This window comes from Macrobrachium nipponense, chromosome 19, assembly GCF_015104395.2.
Source record: "Macrobrachium nipponense isolate FS-2020 chromosome 19, ASM1510439v2, whole genome shotgun sequence".
Taxonomy (NCBI): domain Eukaryota; kingdom Metazoa; phylum Arthropoda; class Malacostraca; order Decapoda; family Palaemonidae; genus Macrobrachium; species Macrobrachium nipponense.
Window position 1 is genome coordinate 9,574,737 of NC_061088.1, and position 14,498 is coordinate 9,589,234.

Sequence of the window (14,498 nt, forward strand, 5' to 3'; positions counted from 1 at the left end):
AACAAGAAAGAGAGGGAGAGAGAATACTTTATCATAAGTCATGAACTACTTTAGATCATAACTGGCCATGCTAAAGCGAGAGAGAGAGAGAGAGAGAGGAGAGAGAGAGAAGAGAGAGAGAGAGAGAGAGGTTCACATTACGAGACCTAGTCCCCAAAAAATACCTTACGATACAACGCGGCTTTATATATATATATATATATATATATATATATATATATATCTATATATATATATATTATATATATATATATATTAGCTTCATCATATGTCATAGATTTCGAGTTTATCCCGATAAGTCGAAGTAACCGCGCAAACGCTTGTTAAATTGTAAAAGTTTATCTGTGAGATGGAAATGAATTTCAGGTCAGTGGCCCCTTGTGGTGTGCTCCTTTCATATGAATTGGGTTCCTCTTCTAAATAATAATAATAATAATAATAATAATAATAATAATAATACATAAGACAAGTGCCGCCTGAGGTGCACTGTAGGCATTACTTAAGGTTCTTTGTAACGTCCTTCGGTCCCTAGCTGCAACCCCCTTCCATTTATTTTACCATACCTCCATACATATTTTCTTGCTCCAATCTCTTTCCACCCTCTCCTAACAATTGATTCATAGCGCAACTGCTTTGAGGTTTTCCTCCTGTTACACCTTTCAGTCCTTTTTTACCGTCAATTTCCCCTTTTTAGCGTTGAATGACCTCATAGCTGGGCGTTTGCCTAAATTCTATATGCTGTTCTGTTATCTATTTACGGGGGTGGGGGGATGGTCCGCCCTCGGGCCACCATTATACCTAGCCGGGGGGGGGGGGGGGTGGAAGACCCAGACCACTGGATAGATAGATAGATGGCGATCTCCAAAATTAAAAGCCAGGCGGTTTATGATGCAACTCCAGCTGTTCATCTGTTCTGTGAGCGGAAATAATGGCGATCTTTATTTGCGCACATTCATACACTCGCTCACTTATCGTTACGGTCTGTTTCTGTCATTCGATTTGTATTGAGTTTAATTTGCCTTTCTCATTTTTTTTTCTCTCGCGTTTCACTGCCGCCTGTTTTCGCGAGTTTTAGGTTTCTGTCATAGAATATTGTTTTGATGTTTGTTTGTATGGTGCTTTTACGTTGCATGGAACCAGTGGTTATTCAGCAACGGGACCAACGGCTTTACGTGAATTCCGAACCACGTCGAGTCGAGAGTGAACTTCTATCACCAGAAATACACATCTCTCACTCCTCAATGGAATGGCCGAGAATCCAACCCGCGACCACCGAGGTGGGACGCTCATACCTGTTGTGATGGTTTTTGTCTGCCCGCCCTCAGAGCTGAGAAACTACTGAGGGTAGAGGGCTGCAGATTGGTAGGTTGGTCATCCATCCTCCAATCATCAAACATACCAAATTGCAACTCTCTAACTTTATTAGTTTTTATTTGATTTAGGGTTAAACAGCTATAATCTTGTTTATGGCAACGCTATAGGACAGGCCACCACCGTGCCGTGTCTGGTAGCCACATGGGTCGCGGCGCATACAGCATTACACCGAGACCACCGAAAGATAGATCTATTTCGGTGGCCTTGATTATACGCTGTACGGAAAACTCGATTTTTTTTTATGGTTATGGCCGTCTGAGAATTTTTTTTTTTCTTGCAAGGATATGAAATGACATCCGAATATTAGCAAGTGGAATATTTGACTGAGGGAGTTGGTTTGAATGAAATATGACTCTCTCTTGACGCTTGCCACATCATTCCTTCTTCGTTTATTCACTGACAAACAATCAACTAACAAAAAGAAGCTGATAAGAAGAAGTTGTAATAAGGCATAGTAATATTTACGAGCTCAGCGTCTGATTAGTTATTTGAGGGTAACGCCTTTTTTTATGGTTAGTTATATGAGAGTAACTTATTTTTTTATGATTAGTTATTTGAGAGTAACTTATTTTTTTATGATTAGTTATTTGAGAGTAACTTATTTTTTTGATAAAAAAAGTTTTTTTTTTATGTTGTTGAGAGTAACTTATTTTTTTAGATTATTTAGTTATTGTTAGTTATTTTGAGAGTAACGTATTTTTTTATTGATTAGTTACTTTGAGAGTTTTTTAACTTTATTTCTTTTTATTGATAGTTATATTGAGAATAACTTATTTTTTTTATGAATTAGTTTTTTTTATGAGAGTAACGTATTTTTTTTTATGATTTTAGTTATTTGAGAGTAAACTGATTTGTTTTTATTTTTTTTGATTAGTTATTTGAGGAGAGTTAGGAACGTTTATTTTTTTGATGGGAGTAAGTTATTTGAGAGTAACGTATTTTTTATGATTAGTTATTTGAGGGTAACGTATTTTTTTATTATTAGTTATTTAAGGGTAACATATTTGTTATGATTAGTTATTTGAGGGTAACGTATTTTTTTATGATCAGTTGTTTGAAGGTAACATACTTTTTGACGGAATGCTAAAGCACTTTATGATTTAACAGATTTATTCAGTCAGAACAAAGCAAGCAAGGAAGGAAGCAGATGAATTCAGTCAGAACAAAGCAAGCAAGGAAGGAAGCAGATGAATTCAGTCAGAACAAAAGCAAGGAAGGAAGCAGATGAATTCAGTCAGAACAAAAGCAAGGAAGGAAGCAGATTAATTAAGTCAGAACAAAAGCAAGGAAGGAAGCAGATTAATTCAATCAGAACAAAGCAAGCAAGCAATCAAGCAGGCTTCCGCGGATTTGCAAATTGCACAGTTTTGAAATCTATTCAGTGCATTTGCTGAACGCAGAGATGACGAATGATGTCTTTTATGCCATCGCTGACAATTGCTCCTAAATGTGATAAGTTGGGTAAGGTTCTAAATCGATTAATAGGCCTGGTATGGACCGGTGAACTTAGGCCAACCAGCGTACCAGGACTTTGGCCCCGCCCTGCGATTTAAGCTAACTCAGAGGACTTTTAAAAGGAAGATAAAAAAGGCAAAAAAAAGAAAAAAAAAAAAAACCTCAAGCATTCTCTTATAACCCCAACTGCTCAATCGCACAGTTGCTTGTGCCTGCAGGCAGTTTATTTTTTCCCCGTTTCCTTTCCCGTTTTCATAACTAATTTTGGAAGACAGCTGCGTAAGGCAAGTTTCCTTATTTTCATTTCCCCATATCAATTGCCATGGCGAAAGGTCAGCATACATAGCATTGCCACGCCTCCAAGTGATGACGATTCGTCGGGGATTTGCAAAACTTCTGTGGCTTCGGGGTCGAGAGGAAAGTCGTGGATAAAATTGGTTGGTGACAGAGTCGGGAGGAGGATTAGGATCGTTTACCTGGCGTTGCAAGAATCTTTGTATGGGGATGTTGGATAGGTTTCGTTTTTTATTATTTGTAAGATCTTTTTTTGAATTGGGCGACTTAAAGATGCGTCTACCAAGCAACAGACCTGCAACTCTCTCTCTCTCTCTCTCTCTCTCTCTCTCTTCTCTCTCTCTCTCTCCTCTCTCTCTCTTTTGTATATATATATATATATATATATATATATATATATATATATCTATATAATATATATATATATATATATATATATTATCTATATGATATATATATATATATATATATATATATATATATAATATATATATATATATATATATATATATATATATATATATATATATATATATATATATATATATATATATGAAACAAATTAAAGCAAATGGAAAACGACTATTTAAAACAATAGGAATTACAATTAAAATTACAGTTAAAAACTTAAGTATTATCTCTTCTGTTTTTGTAAATACTTCAGTTTTTAACTGTAATTTTAATTTTGATATATATATATGTGTGTGTGTGTGTGTGTGTGTGTGGTGTCTTACGCAACAGCAAAAGTACCAGTACACAAACCATCCGCCCCAAAAAAACACAGTTTGATCCTCATATTAAGAGACGTAAAGAAAAGAGCAAAATAGAAAAAAATAATAAAAATATATCTAATGATTGAGAATCAAAAATACACCTTTCACTTCCTATAAGAAATCTTTGGCCTTTGGTATCTCCTCCTCCTCTCTCTCTCCTCTCTCTCTCTCTCTTCTCCTCTCTCTCCTCTCTCTTCACTGACGAATCCATATTCGTCGTATCGTGACAGTTTTGTCGTGTTTAATGTTTTCCTCGCGTCTTGTTTACGAAAATAGGCTCTCTCTCTCTCTCTCTCTCTCTCTCTCTCTCTCTCTCTCTCTCTCTCTCTCTCTCTCTCTGTTATCAATTTCTGTGATTATATGAATTGCAATCTAATGTTATTACAAGAGAGAGAATACCTCTCTCTCTCTCTCTCTCTCTGGGGTCTGAATTGGTCTTTCAGGTCTAATATAAGTCTATGGGGGTCAGAAATACACTTTAGGAAGCTAGAAATAACTCTTGATACCCCCCCGCCCCCCCCCACAAAAAAAAAGTCCACATAGGTTAGATTAGCATGCGTATAGAAAACTGGAATTGATGTCATTTCAAAACGCGTTTTCTATACCTTCTTGGGGGTTACGCCACAAGCACTTTATATGACTTTAAACTTAGCCTCACGTATAACCTCCTTTGATTGCGTCTTTATCCATTTCATTAGAAACCTCTCAAGAATTCCGGTTCATTATCGATATTACATATTTAATTTGCTTCTCCGAAGGACAAACTGACATTTAGTGGTCCAAATGCCATTTGGGGTATCGTGAGAAGTTCTCTCTCTCTCTCACTCTCTCTCTCTCTCTCTCTCTCTCTCTCTCTCTCTCCTCTCTCCATTACTATTTGGTCTTTCTTTTATGAATGAAAATTTAATGTTTATGCGAACTAGTCCATTTCTTCCTCCCCTCCTCTCTCTCTCTCTCTCTTTCTCTCTCTCTCTCTCTCAATTGCTATTGCCATTGATTTCAACACCCAATTGCTTAGGTATTTAATCTATAATTGCGCTGGCGAAAATTAATGTCGTAATTGTGCTAAATAGAGAGAGAGAGAGAGAGAGAGAGAGAGAGAGAGAGAGAGAGCTATATGTTTTGAAGGTCGCGCAGCGCAATACGTTTCATGCGTATATCTTGCGTATAATTGGGTAGTTCCGTTTTATTTCTATGTAAATATTGAGGATTTTTTTATATCTGAAAGATTTCTCTCTCTCTCTCTCTCTCTCTCTCTCTCTCTCTCTCTCTCTCTCTCTCTCTCTCTCTCTCTCTCTCTCGTGAGGCGAGGGTTACCTCTTCGAGGTCCTCTCCTTTTTTAATTACGAGGTAATAATAATAATAATAATAATGATAATAATCGTAATCATAATAATGATACTAATAATAATAATTATTATTAATATTATTATTATACTACAGATTTTATAATAATGATAACAACAACAACAACAACAGCAATTATAATAATGATAACAATAATATCAATAATAATGATATTATTAATTATACTACAATATTTAAATAATTATTGATAATATTACATACAACAACAACAAGCAATTATAATAATGATAACAATAATATCAATAATAATGATTATTATCATTTATTTGTCTTTGTCGTTGCTTACGTTTCTGTTTTCAAAACGCACCAGAATCATCCTACTCTTAGAGCGAACATAAACACCCAAACAGTATTCCAGTGACAGACAATATTAATAACAGATGCTTTTTTCCCAGAGGCGAATAAAGTTCATTGAAAATTATGTCATAGATCAAGAATTACGTCACAGATCAAGGATTACGTCATAGTAGATTCGTGGTCAGAGAGGCTGTGCGGAAATAAACCAAAAAAATACCCCCAGGTTATATTAATCTGGTGACTTGAATGAATGGCTGAAATCAATCGGTTGCTCCTCCAGGACTCTCATGTTGCAAAGGATGTAGGATGTCTCCAAAGACTTATTGGTCCATCCGTAGGGGTTCATCGTGCGCTCACTTATCTCTAAGAGCAGGTTGTACTGTCCATTTAGAGTGTCCCAATTATTTTGTCTGGCTCTCTTTTAAAATCTTCGAAATTGTTGCTGTTTACAACTTCTGGTGGAAGTTTATGCCATGCATCACATATCTTGTATGTAAAGAAGTTACCACAATGGGATGTGTTGTATCTCTTCAGGTTCTGTTTCCATCCAGTGAGTTTCTTGTCTGGTTTTCCCGGGGGGGGGGGTTGAAACGTAAATATGGTTACTGTTCCACTTCTGGTTTATAACCTTTCAGTATTTTGAATGTTTTTATTAGATGTCCTCGCACTCGTCGGTTCTAGCCGTACATGTTGTTCAGGCTTTCTAGTCATCTTTGGTAACCTATTTGCCTGATGGATAGAATTAACTTTTTGGCTCTTGCTTGCACCCCTTCCAGTATATTTATGTCCTTTCTTAGTGTTGGTGACAGTACAGCATATTCAAGATGAGGTCTAACTATTGATGTGTACAGCTGCAGCATCGTTTCCTTATTTCTGTATTTTACTTCCTTTTTATGTATCCCACCAGTTTCAGTGCCTTCTTTTAAACTTTTATGCATTGTTTTGTGGATATTAAGACCTTGGTAATAATGACTCCTAGGTCCTCTTCGTGTTCTACACTTTTTTTTTTGTCATTCCCAAGCATGTAGTTGCTGTGAGGGCTGCTTGTTCCTCTTTATAACACAACACTTATAGGAGTTACAAGGCATTTGCCATCTTCTGTATTATTCCAACAGAATGACGAGAAGGAATACATCTGCAAGAATATATCTAAACATATCCAGACTTTTTTGCCCGCTTTGACAGAGATCTTCTTATTAGAAGTCTGCATCAAGGGACATAGCCATACTTGACCTTTCAGCAAGAGCCGGTCTTCTAGATTATTTCCAACAGAATTACCAGAAGGAAGACATCTTGCAAGGAATAGATCTAGATATTCCGACCTATTTGCCCAGCCTTGACAGAGATTTTTTTCTTCTTTAGAAGTCCTGCATCAAGGGACATAGCATACTTAAACTTTTGTCATAAACACTATGTCCTCTGCCCTCCCCCCCCGGTGGAACCTTTCTGGTGGACCTTCTGGTGACCTTCTCGGCCTTCCAAACAGCTGTTGGTCTTCAAACTGGAGAGCTTTGTCCTCCAACCTCCATACAGCTGTTGGCTCTCAAACTAAGAGCTCGTCACTCTTACCCTGAGAGGTCATCCGCCGAATAGTTGTTGACTTTCCTTGGGAAAGTTTTACTGATTGCCGAGATGGGGGTATCTCACCAACCATTGACTTTCACTGGAAGAGTCGGCTGAACAACGGTTGGCTCTCACTGGGTAAGAGTTCCTCTGCCTGACAAGGTGATTAGGAAGATCCCTGGACATTGGCTCTCACCCTGAGAGCTGGTCCTCCTGCCTCCAAACAATTGTGGGCTCTCATCCTTAAAAGGAAGACATCTGTAAGAATAGATCTAGATATCCGACTATTTGCCCGCTTTGACAGAGATCTTCAATTAGAAGTCTGCATCAAGGGACATAGCATACTTGACTTTCTACAGAGCCGGTCTTCTAGATTATTCCAACAGAATAACCAGAAGGAAGATATCTGCAAGAATAGATCTAGATATCCGACTATTTGCCCGCTTTGACAGAGATCTTCTATTAGAAGTCTTCATCAAGGGACATAGCACACTTGACTTTCTGCAGAGCCGGTCTTCTAGATTATTCCAACAGAATAACCAGAAGGAAGACATCTGCAAGAGTAAATCTAGATATCTGACTATTTGCCTGCTTTGACAGAGATCTTCTATTAGAAGTCTTCATCAAGGGACATAGCATACTTGATTTTCTGCAGAGCCAGTCTTCTAGATTACTCCAACAGAATGACCAGATGCAAGACATCTGCAAGAATAGATCTAGATATCCGACTATTTGCCCGCATTGACAGAGATCTTCTTTTAGAAGTCTGCATCAAGGGACATAGCATACTTAACTTTCTGCAGAGCCGGTCTTCTAGATTATTCCTACACTATGTCATCTGGTGACCTTCTGGTGATTTTCTGGCCTTCCAAACAGCTGTTGGCTCTCAAATTGAGAGCTTGTCCTCCAACTTCCATGCAGCTGTTGCCTCTCAAACTAAGAGCTTGTCACTCTTACCCTGAGAGGTCATCTGCCAAACAGTTGTTGACTTTCCTAGGGAAAGTTTTATTGATTGCCGAGATGGGGGGATCACACCAACCATTGACTTTCACTGAGAGAATCGGCTGAACAATGGTTGGCTCTCACGGGTAAGAGTTCCTCTGCCTGACCAGGTGATTAAGAAGATCCCTGGTCATTGGCTTTCACCTTGAGAGCTGGTCCTACCTGCCTCCAAAAAATTGTGGGCTCAGAATAGATCTAGATATCCGACTATTTGCCCGCTTTGACAGAAATCTTCTATTAGAAGTCTGCATCAAGGGACATAGCATACTTGACTTTTTGCAGAGCCGGTCTTCTACATTACTCCAACAGAATAACCAGAAGGAAGATATTTGCAAGAATAGATCTAGATATATCGACACTATTCTGCCCAGCTAAGACAGGGTCTATCTTTCTATAGAAGTCTGCATCAAGGGATATAGCATACATAAATTTTCTTCAGCACCCGGTCTATCTAAGATATTCCTAAGCTAATGTCCTCTGGTGAGCTTCTGGTGAACCTTCTGGGCTTCCAAGACAGACTGTTGGGCTTCAGAACTGAGAGACTTTGTCCTCTACAACCATTCCATATCAGCTGTTGGCTCTCGAAAACACTAAAGAGCTTGTCACTCTTACCCTGAGAGGTCATCTGCCGAACAGTTGTTAACTCTCCTTGGGAAAGTTTTACTGATTGCCGAGATGGGGCGATCTCACCAACCATTGACTTTCACTGAGAGAGTCGGCTGAACAACAGTTGGCTCTCACTGGGTAAGAGTTCCTCTGCCTGACCAGGTGATTAGGAAGATCCCTGGACATTGGCTTTCACCCAGAGAGCTGGTCCTCCTGCCTTAGGAAGACATCTGTAAGAATAGATCTAGATATCCGACTATTTGCCCGCTTTGACAGAGATCTTCTATTAGAAGTCTTCATCAAGGGACATAGCATACTTTACTTTCTGCAGAGCCGGTCTTCTAGATTATTCCAACAGAATAACCAGAAGGGAGACATCTGTATGATCAAATCTAGATGTCTGACTATTTGCCCGCTTTGACAGAGATCTTCTATTAGAAGTCTTCATCAAGGGACATAGCATACTTGACTTTCTGCAGAGCCGGTCTTCTAGATTATTCCAACAGAATAACCAGAAGGAAGACATCTGTAAGAATAGATCTAGATATCCGACTATTTGCCCGCTTTGACAGAGATCTTCTATTAGAAGTCTTCATCAAGGGGACATAGCACTTGACTTTCTGCAGAGCCGGTCTTCTAGATTATTCAACAGAATGTCAGAGGAGACTTCTTGCAGGAGTATTCGACTCTTGCCAGAAGTAATAGATATCTGACTATTTGCTCGCTTTGACAGAGATCTTCTATTAGAAGTCTTCATCAATGGACATAGCATACTTGATTTTCTGCAGAGCCAGTCTTGTAGATTACTCCAACAGAATGACCAGAAGGAAGACATCTTCTAGAATAGATCTAGATATCCGACTATTTGTCCGCTTTGACAGAGATCTTCTTTTAGAAGTCTGCATCAAGGGACATAGCATACTTAATTTTCTGCAGAGCCAGTCTTCTAGATTATTCCTACACTATGTCTTCTGGTGACCTTCTGGCCTTCCAAACAGCTGTTGGCTCACAAACTGAGAGCTTGTCCTCCAACCTCCATACAGCTGTTGGCTCTCAAATTGAGAGCTTGTCCTCCAGCTTCCAAACAGCTGTTGGCTCTCAAACGGAGAGCTTGTCCTCCAACCTCCATACAGCTGTTGGCTCTCAAACTAAGAGCTTGTCACTCTTACCCTGAGGCCATCTGCTGAACAGTTGTTAACTCTCCTTGGGAAAGTTTTACTGATTGCCGAGATGGGGGGATCTCACCAACCATTGACCTTCACTGAGAGAGTTGGCTGAACAATGGTTGGCTCTCACTGGGTAAGAGTTCCTCTGCCTGATCAGGTGATTAGGAAGATCCCTGGACATTGGCTTTCACCCAGAGAGCTGGTCCTTCTGCCTCGGGAAGACATCTGTAAGAATAGATCTAGATATCCGACTATTTGCCCGCTTTGACAGAGATCTTCTATTAGAAGTCTTCATCAAGGGACATAGCATACTTGACTTTCTGCAGAGCCGGTCTTCTAGATTATTCCAACAGAATGACCAGAAGGAAGACTTCTGCAAGAGTAAATCTAGATATCTGACTATTTGCTCGCTTTGACAGAGATCTTCTATTAGAAGTCTTCATCAATGGACATAGCATACTTGATTTTCTGCAGAGCCAGTCTTGTAGATTACTCCAACAGAATGACCAGAGGGAAGACATCTTCTAGAATAGATCTAGATATCCGACTATTTGTCCGCTTTGACAGAGATCTTCTTTTAGAAGTCTGCATCAAGGGACATAGCATACTTAATTTTCTGCAGAGCCAGTCTTCTAGATTATTCCTACACTATGTCTTCTGGTGACCTTCTGGCCTTCCAAACAGCTGTTGGCTCACAAACTGAGAGCTTGTCCTCCAACCTCCATACAGCTGTTGGCTCTCAAATTGAGAGCTTGTCCTCCAGCCTCCAAACAGCTGTTGGCTCTCAAATGGAGAGCTTGTCCTCCAACCTCCATACAGCTGTTGGCTCTCAAACTAAGAGCTTGTCACTCTTACCCTGAGAGGCCATCTGCTGAACAGTTGTTAACTCTCCTTGGGAAAGTTTTACTGATTGCCGAGATGGGGGGATCTCACCAACCATTGACTTTCACTGAGAGAGTTGGCTGAACAATGGTTGGCTCTCACTGGGTAAGAGTTCCTCTGCCTGATCAGGTGATTAGGAAGATCCCTGGACATTGGCTTTCACCCTGAGAGCTGGTCCTCCTGCCTCAGGAAGACATCTGTTAGAATAGATCTAGATATCCGAACTATTTGCCCGCTTTGACAGAGATCTTCTATTAGAAGTCTGTATCAAGGGACATAGCATACTTGACTTTCTGCAGAGCCGGTCTTCTAGATTATTCCAACAGAATACCCAGAAGGAAGACATCTGCAAGAATAGATCTAGATATCCGACTATTTGCCCGCTTTGACAGAGATCTTCTATTAGAAGTCTTCATCAAGGGACATAGCATACTTGACTTTCTGCAGAGCCGGTCTTCTAGATTATTCCAACAGAATGACCAGAAGGAAGACATCTGCAAGAATAGATCTAGATATCCGACTATTTGCCCGCTTTGACAGAGATCTTCTTTTAGAAGTCTGCATCAAGGGACATAGCATACTTAATTTTCTGCAGAGCCGGTATTCTAGATTATTCCTACACTATGTCTTCTGGTGACCTTCTGGCCTTCCAAACAGCTGTTGGCTCTCAAACTGAGAGCTTGTCCTCCAACCTCCATACAGCTGTTGGCTCTCAAATTGAGAGCTTGTCCTCCAGCTTCAAACAGCTGTTGGCTCTCAAACTGAGAGCTTGTCCTCCAACCTCCATACCCTGCTTTTGGCTCTCAAACTAAGAGCTTGTCACTCTTACCCTGAGAGGCCATCTGCTGAACAGTTGTTAACTCTCCTGGTTGGAAAGTTTTTAACTGGATTGGCCGAGATGGGGGGATCTCACCAACCATTGACTTTCACTGAGAGAGTTGGCTGAACAACGGTTGGCTCTCACTGGGTAAGAGTTCCTCTGCCTGACCAGGTGATTAGGAAGATCCCTGGACATTGGCTCTCACCCTGAGAGCTGGTCCTCCTGCCTCGGGAAGACATCTGTAAGAATAGATCTAGATATCCGACTATTTGCCCGCTTTGACAGAGATCTTCTTTTAGAAGTCTGCATCAAGGGGCATAGCATACTTAACTTTCTGCTGAGCCGGTCTTCTAGATTATTCCTACACTATGTCTTCTGTTGACCTTCTGGTGACCTTCTGGCCTTCCAAACAGCTGTTGGCTCTCAAACAAAGAGCTTGTCCTCCAGCCTCCATACAGCTGTTGGCTCTCAAACTAAGAGCTAGTCACTCTTACCCTGAGAGGTCATCTGCTGAACAGTTTTACTTTTCTTGAAACTTTTGGCTTGGGAAGTTTTACTGCCATTGCGAGATGGATCTCACAGGGCCATTGAACTCTCCACTGAGAGAGTCCCGCTGAACACCGTGGTCTGGCTCCTCGACTGTAAGAGTTTCCGCTGCTGCCTGACAGGTGATTCTTCTAGAGAATCCCTGGCATTGGGCTTTCATTCTTGACCAGAAGCTTGTCCTTCTGCCTCAGGGAAGAACATCTGTTAGAATAGATCTAGATATCCGACTATTTGCCCGCTTTGACAGAGATCTTCTATCAGAAGTCTGCATCAAGGGACATAGCATACTTGACTTTCTGCAGAGCCGGTCTTCTAGATTATTCCAACAGAATAACCAGAAGGAAGACATCTGTAAGAGTAAATCTAGATATCTGACTATTTGCCCGCTTTGACAGAGATCTTCTATTAGAAGTCTTCATCAAGGGACATAGCATACTTGATTTTCTGCAGAGCCAGTCTTGTAGATTACTCCAACAGAATGACCAGAAGGAAGACATCTGCAAGAATAGATCTAGATATCCGACTATTTGCCCGCTTTGACAGAGATCTTCTTTTAGAAGTCTGCATCAAGGGACATAGCATACTTAATTTTCTGCAGAGCCGGTCTTCTAGATTATTCTTACACTATGTCTTCTGGTGACCTTCTGGTCTTCCAAACAGCTGTTGGCTCTCAAACTGAGAGCTTGTCCTCCAACCTCCATACAGCTGTTGGCTCTCAAACTGAGAGCTTGTCCTCCAGCCTCCAAACAGCTGTTGGCTCTCAAACGGAGAGCTTGTCCTCCAACCTCCATACAGCTGTTGGCTCTCAAACTGAGAGCTTGTCCTCCAACCTCCATACAGTTGTTGACTCTCAAACTGAGAGCTTGTCTTCCAGCCTCCTATAAAGTTCTTCATTCATCTCCATTAATAACATCTTTCACTCTATCCCATTGGGTTTCACTCTCCTGCTTCCTGAAAGAGATGATGTCTTCCTCTTGAAGTTCTAGCAAGCGTTGCAGGCTGTGTTCCTGATGCAGAGCTATTTCCAATTGATCCTTTTTAACTAACAGATTGTTACTGACCTGCTCTTCGACTGTTCTAAGCAGCCTTTCCGTCTCTTCGGCAAGAGTATTGTCGATTTTTATATTTTCTCCTTTCAGCAGCTCTGCCTCCTTCTCTTTCTCAACTAAAACAATCTTCAAGTCTTCATTTCGCCTACAGAGATCTCCATTCTCCATGTCAAGCCGCTGGTTGAGGTTTTCACTTTCTTTTAATTTGAGGATGAGTTTTGCTCCCCAGTGTAAAGTGCGCTCCAGGTCTCTTTGTTTCTCAACTAAAACATTCGTCAAGTCTTCATTCAGCCTGCAAAGGTCTCTATTCTCCAGGTCTAGCAACTGGTTGAGGGTTTCACTTTCTTTTAATTTGAGGCTGAGTTCTGCTCCCTTGTGTAAAGTGCGCTCCAGCTCTATTTCTTTCTCAACTATATAATCCCTCAAGTCTTCATTCAGCATACATAGGTTTCCAAAATCCAGGTCAAGCAACTTGTTGAGGTTTTCACTTTCATTTAATTTGATTCTGAGTTCTGCTCCCTTCAATGACATTCCTTGCTCCAGGTTTTCTCTGTTAACCTCTTCCATTTTTGGTACTTGAGCTAAAGCCAGTTTCAAGTCCATTTCCAGCTGCCTCTTTTCATGTGCAAGTTGTTCATTTTGCTGGAGCAGATTATCGATTTTTCTACCTCTGTCGCCCAATTCCTTTTCAAATTGACCTTTCATTTCCTTTTCCTCCTCTGCTCTCTTTTCCAGCAGTAGATTTTTCTCCACCAGCTGACGTCGGAGCAGTTCGATCTCTTCCTTAGCTCCGATCCAGAGGTTTTCCATTTTACGTGCATGATCTTGGCATTTATCCAAATCCTCTTCTAAGCTTCTTTTTTCTTCTTCCATTTGTTCCAGACCTTGTCTCAGTAAGTAAACTTCTAAACAGGGCTCCTTCTTCTCCTCCTCCTCCTCCTCAGTATACTCAGTATCTTCAGTATCAGCAGTATCCTTAAATATGTCCATACATAGCCTGTCCTCCAGTCTAGATTCATCTTCAAGGTCCTTATCCAAGTTATCAGTATCGAATAGTTCCATATCTAGACTGTCTTCCAGTCTAGCTTCTTCGTTAATATCCGTTTCTAAGTCAACATCAGATTCATCGAGCTGCTCCATATCCAGACTGTCTTCTTCGTCAAAGTACATTTCTTCCTCTTCGAGATCCTCAGTTTCCAAACTGTCTTCTAATATAACCTCGTCCTCGCTATTAATTTCCAAGTCGTCTTGTAGATGAAAATGTCGGTGGGTTCTTGTAAGATTATAAATCCAGTACAGAGCA